We start from the raw sequence: 6,000 nt of genomic DNA on the forward strand, positions 1-6,000 counted from the left end.
AAGGGTGATTAGACTAAGGATGCTGTCTTTTCCTGAAGAGGTACTAAAAGGAAAGACATGCAGAGGTTCTCTTTCACACAATGCTGCCCCTGGTCAGAGACACTGGTACGTTCGATAGCGCAGCTACACGAGTGGGAGTCAGTCAGTTATTAGGCGGTGCTGCAGATTTCTGAAGAATACTGCCTCCTTGGAAGGGATATTCCAGGGCTAAATTTGAACCCAGCCCCAGAGGCATTGCATTCTTCCATCGTTGCTGTCTAACAATTAAGGTTTCTTCAAAACAACTTGTTCCCAGCCATCTGCATATCTTAGCTTCCTTATCTTTGCAGCTTTGTCCTTCTGCTTTCTCAAATAGACTTTGTTTTGATTTTCTCAATAGCTAAAATAGCACAGCCTGAAACACGGTTGGCATGATACAAGCTCCCTCTGCCCCACTACTTGCTGGAGGATTCCAGCCTCCCCACTTAATTCTGAATCTGTTTTTATCCCCACTGTCGCTCCCCGCAGGGGCATGAGGGAGGTCTGCAACCTGTGCAGAGCTTGGCTGCACACTGCAGGAGAAGTGATGAGGAGAGCAATTTTAGCCGTGAATATCCTAATGAAGCTCCCGTGCTGACCTTACACACTTCTGATTAAGCAAATATGCAAATGTAAAGCAGTTCAGAGCTGGATTAGCATTCAAAGATTTTTAAAAAGCTACTGTGGCTACATGCAGAGTGACCTTTAGGCCTGCTCAAATCTGCTAAATGCAGATGGGGAAAAAGAAAGGCATTATGAAGACAGACTCCATCTTTTTTATATCTTGCAGCCACCATAAAATGGACCACAGGAGGAAATTAATATCCAGATGAAGGTTTTACAGCTGATCTGCTTATGGGGCAAGAGATTATTCTGCATCATACCTGGGGATGTCTCTTCCCGTACCTTCCAAAACCAAAAAGTTAGCTCAACAGTTGGTTTGATCATAATCCTTCCAATTTTGTACTTTAAAAGATGAAAAGGAAAGCTGGTAGATAAGAATCCAAATCTGGGGCCCAGTGATGTTCCCAAGATTCAGGGGGGATCTGGAAATCCAGGGGGTGTAGGAGACATATCTCAGGGTCACAGGAGGGCCATTCTAGGCAATTCAGGAATCTGCTCTTTCTACTGGTTGGTGCTCAGAAAGTAAATCTTCAATTCCCTTTAATTAGAGAAAACTTCTGTCATGAGGAGATAATCCACTGCTATGGTGTATATAATACAATCCAATGGCCTGATCTGCGGTTTTAAGACTGGGTATCAAGACACATGGATGCCTGAAGGTTGTTCTAATCTTGTCCTACTAAGAGGAGGGGTTTGGTATGGAAAACCATGGGAAGGGAGAGGTTAAGAAATACTGTGCCAGGATTAAATGTTAGAATCGTCTTTCAGCAAGTTTTCATGGCCGTTTACAGTCAACTGCTCTCAGTATAAATGCACCCCTTATTTCTAGGAATACAGTAGTGGAAGAGACCTCCTGGGTTCTCAAGATCCTGTGATTGCAGGGACCACATTGTATTTGATGCACAAGGTAAACAAGAACTTGGATAAAGATAGGAGCAAGAACATTTAAAACCAGTAACATGAAGCTATAAGGGGAAGTAGAAATAATTCAATTTCTAATGATGATAGAGCACATTTTTCCTGTGGTTTAATTCCCATCAAGTTTTATTTAAAATTTCAAAGAATAAAAATCCTCCATATTTTATGCCATTTTAAAATTATAAACTTCACGCAGGCTCTGAGGCAAACTCTAAAACAGCACAGGCTGATTCAAAACCAGATCTGAGTCCTGCAAGAAAGCTGGTTGCTCTGTGCTTATCACAAAATATGAAACAAAATTTTATACCTTTACATGTAATGAGTCTTCATACAGGAAATAACCTTGCTTTATTTCTGCCCAATATGAGGAATACGTATTGCAGCAGTGGGATAAATATGGCTGATTGTGATATGAGCCCTTCTGCTTATGAAGTCTGCAAACCAGAATCAAACGCTCCTTTACCAAAACAGCCTACACTTTAAGAAAGAAAAAAAACCCAACAACAGTGCTTCATGAGACATAATTGGGATCAATAGAAATCACTGTAATTCTGAGATACATTTGATATAGGGTTTTAAACCATCCTTTAGCATTCTGTACTAAAGGCATAATTATACATTAAATTATAGCAGATGGCACCAGAAACCTGTAGAAGTATCATTTGTTAATATAGTCTGCTGGGCTTATCCATCAAGGTAGTGCAAATTGGCATAAATTACTTTGTTTTGGCTCTTTGGCATGTTGATAGCATTGCGTTACATTCTCTCAGGGCTCTACTCTATTCTTACCCTCTAAACTATGACTAAAAAATCGTCCTGCTTAAGCTGAATTCAGGGACAGTGAAATCTTTGACTGTCAGAGCTAGAAATCCCAATGGCTGGTACTAATCTTATACATAGGTCCACTCAGCTCATTTTCCTCCTGAACGGGACAGTTACGCTGAAGAGGGTAGGCTGCCAACAAGATAAACTGGGAATAGACTTCAGGACAACTAGAAGTGAAATTAGATCCAAGTAGATCCTTTCCATGCAAGTATAGAAAGATGCAGGAAAGTCAGTATTTGGATCAGCCTCTTCTGATGGTGCAGGGCTGAGGTGAAGGCAAGAAGGGCTTACGTGGAGTGTCACCACCACGTGGTGGTTCTTCTCACGGGCACAGGGACAAACCTCAGGCAGCCATGTTATCCAGCTACAGGACCAAATTTAGGCTGAAGTTTTGGAAACAGTCTGGTACGGTTTATTAATTCAACAGCAATGTGCCAGTACCCTTCAGCATTCACAGCCAAGTAACTAAACCTCCCATTACAAAGCTCCTCAGCAGCAGCGGAAAACCGCGACGCACGTGAACTGCAGAAACCTGCGTGAGAGGTAACCCTGCCCGGCCTTGCAGCGAAGTCAGGGAGCCCTCTCAGCTGCCCTGCCTGCCGGCGGGGGGCACCCAGGGCGGCTCTTCAGGGCAAGCAACCCCGGGAATCGGGACATCACATCCACACCATTGGCACCTCCAGTTAGCCGGGGAAAAATTACTCAGAGGAGTAACGAAGGTGTAAGGTGCCGGCTGTCCAGCAGAGGGCAGCATTCGTATACGGAAAACTGATGTCACCGCTCAGCGGGGCCTTCTGACGCGTCTTTCGCAAAACCTGGGAATCGCAGCATTTTCCCTTCTTACTCGTTCATTCCCTTCTTACGCTTAATAAAATATGGAAAAGCTTTATATTAAAAACGTTAAGTCAAGATGTGAGATTACGTATTTGAATGAAAATTATCAGCAAGGAAATAATTGAGATTCCAGAAGCAAAGTTGACTTGAACTCTCTCCGTATCTTGCATTCTGCATATTTTACAACACGGACAGTATTAGAACATTGATTACTGCGATGATTAAATATAGACAGTTTAGGAATGGGTAAATCAATCAATCCCAATCAGGGAGTGGGACCTCAATTCAGAAGGTGTTGAACACACGCGTGTGTATCTGTGTGTATATAAAATCAATGAGACAACGAGTGTTTCAGCAGACACACACCTGAGAAGCTTTATTAAGTACTTCTAGGCCCTTGGCTTTTAAAAAGGGGAGTGGGGAAACAATCTATCTATGCAAAAGCAGCTAAATTCGTATAATTCTTGGAGCCTAATTGTTTCCATTTATTATCTTTGCAGTTTCATTCTTTCAGTAATCTAATCTAGCTGCGTTAATAGAGGGTACCTGCAAGAAATTTGCCCATATGGAGAGACTGAGCCACACTGGAGCTACTCTGCTGATCTGTGGTATTCCGTCCTTCTAGCTTCTAGCTGTCCCTGTGTCTGAATTTATGTCTTTACAATGTGATACTGCTTAACTTTACAGATGGGGTGGTGCCATTCACTATAAAGATGCTGGAGGACAGGCAAGTGGCGTGGATGTTCCAGTCACGATACAGAGATGATTAATCTACAAGGCTGCTACCCTCTCCAAGAAGACAACAACTGTGATTAGGAGATCAAAAAAGAGTTTGGGAAGGGATGCTACGTAAACAGGAGTTAAAGGGACTTCTGGAATCAACAGCCACGTTTCAAGGTGCTGAATTAATCTCTGGACTTACACAGTGCACCATAGCTGTGTGAGACACACCTGCTTTTCATAGATGTAATTCATGGTAATGGGTAGAAGCTGACTGAGCAGAGAACAAATTTGTGAATTTTATGTATGGTTTTGTGACACTGACTATCAGATTTACTGATCTTGTGGTTTTTGCCATACTGCAAAATCATGATAAAACATGCCACCTGTGGAAATGAGAATATAACATAAAATATATTTCTGCTCTGTCTTTTTGATAAAAAAATATCTTGACATGAAAAACCCTCAAAAATTCAATTGCCTGTGTAGGCAACCCTTCAGTGTTCAGAAAAATAAAGGTCTACACACTCCTAGTTTATTTGCAAATCTTTCTCTGAGAAAAAATAATAATGCTTTTAATTCTGTTGAAAAACTAGGGTTCAATAGCGAGTCAGTGGTATTTTGTTCCTAATCCTGCCACACTAACTTTATTTATGTGATAAAAATACTGTTAATTTCAATGTGAATAGTCTTGTACAAGGGTTTGCAAAGCCAGGGCCTGAGGATGTATAGAAAGGGGAAATTAGAAGTTAATTGAAAAGAAAACAGATGTTAAAGAAAGATGGGCAACAAAAACATGCAGAAAGAAAGAGAGAGAATAAAGCAAAATACTAAAAAGGGGAGGAAAAAAAGGATGGCATGAAAAAAAGAAGAAAAAGTTTGACTCTGTAAATTGTAAAATTTAGACATTCTTCATAAATACATAGATCCATCTATGTAACTCAAAAACCCACATCCATTTCATTGCTTTTTTTCTGTTGAAAATGATTATGATTTAAGTGTATAGTATTTGTAATCTAATAATCTAAGTCATTTTAAATCCCCCAGGAATGATAAAGTAAAACACTGCCTATTTGCTTCTTTCATACTCCAATGCTTCCTCCTTTTACATCTTACTTTTCCTTTAAAAACCAGAAAAGCTGACATGCTGAAATCTCAGCTTTTTCAAACCTGCAGGTGCACCCGTGCCCCCAAATGCTCTGATTTGGTCCAATAAAAATAAGAAGTGAAATCTTGCCCTGCCTACACCAAAACACCCGTGTGAATCAATGTGACCTTCCTTTTTCCTCCTGCTGCGATTCAGAGTTTCTTACACTTTCCCCAGGCCTTCCAGCTGCCCTGGTGACTCCACCCCACACCGACCCCTGGCTTCCCTCAAACCTACTTTCAGTCCGTTCTTTATCCTTCTTTTCGGACACTCTGGGGCTCCCCACCCCAGAGCCCTCTCAACCACGTTCCAGTGCACAGGGTACAAATGCCCTCTCTTGCCTTGTGCTCCTCTTGTTCCCAAACCACTTTGCCTGTTCTGGCACCTCCTTCGTCTTCTCCCACGTGGAGTATAAACTCTCAGAGGCTTTGTGCGTTTTCTTTCTTACTAACCTGTACGGCATTGAGTAAAGTGATATCTGGATCCTTGGTTAAGGTTCCTAGATATTATTATGATAGTACAAATTGGGAAAATGTAGAAACTTCTTCTTTTAGAGTCTACAATTAGCTAAGGATGAATATAAGCGATATGTTTGTTTAGATAAGTGCCAGAGTCATATAAGTTAGGCTAATTCACTTCATTAAAGTTATACTTAAGTATTTGTAGGACTGCAGCTACACTTCCACTGAGAACTCTACTTTCATCAACTATCACAAACACCTACATGTTGCTACAGAGGAAATTTTAATATACAATCTGTTACTGATAATAGAGATGAGAATGCTGTGGACATGAGAATGTCCACAATTATGAGACATTCAGGTAATAACATCTGAAAGAATCCCCACCCCTGCAAAGGAATACAAAGCTCAACAATCCCAACAATTCAAAGGAAAAAAACAACATTGGAATTG

The sequence above is a fragment of the Balearica regulorum genome, chromosome 3 (genome assembly GCF_011004875.1).
Source record: "Balearica regulorum gibbericeps isolate bBalReg1 chromosome 3, bBalReg1.pri, whole genome shotgun sequence".
Classification (NCBI taxonomy): Eukaryota; Metazoa; Chordata; class Aves; order Gruiformes; family Gruidae; genus Balearica; species Balearica regulorum.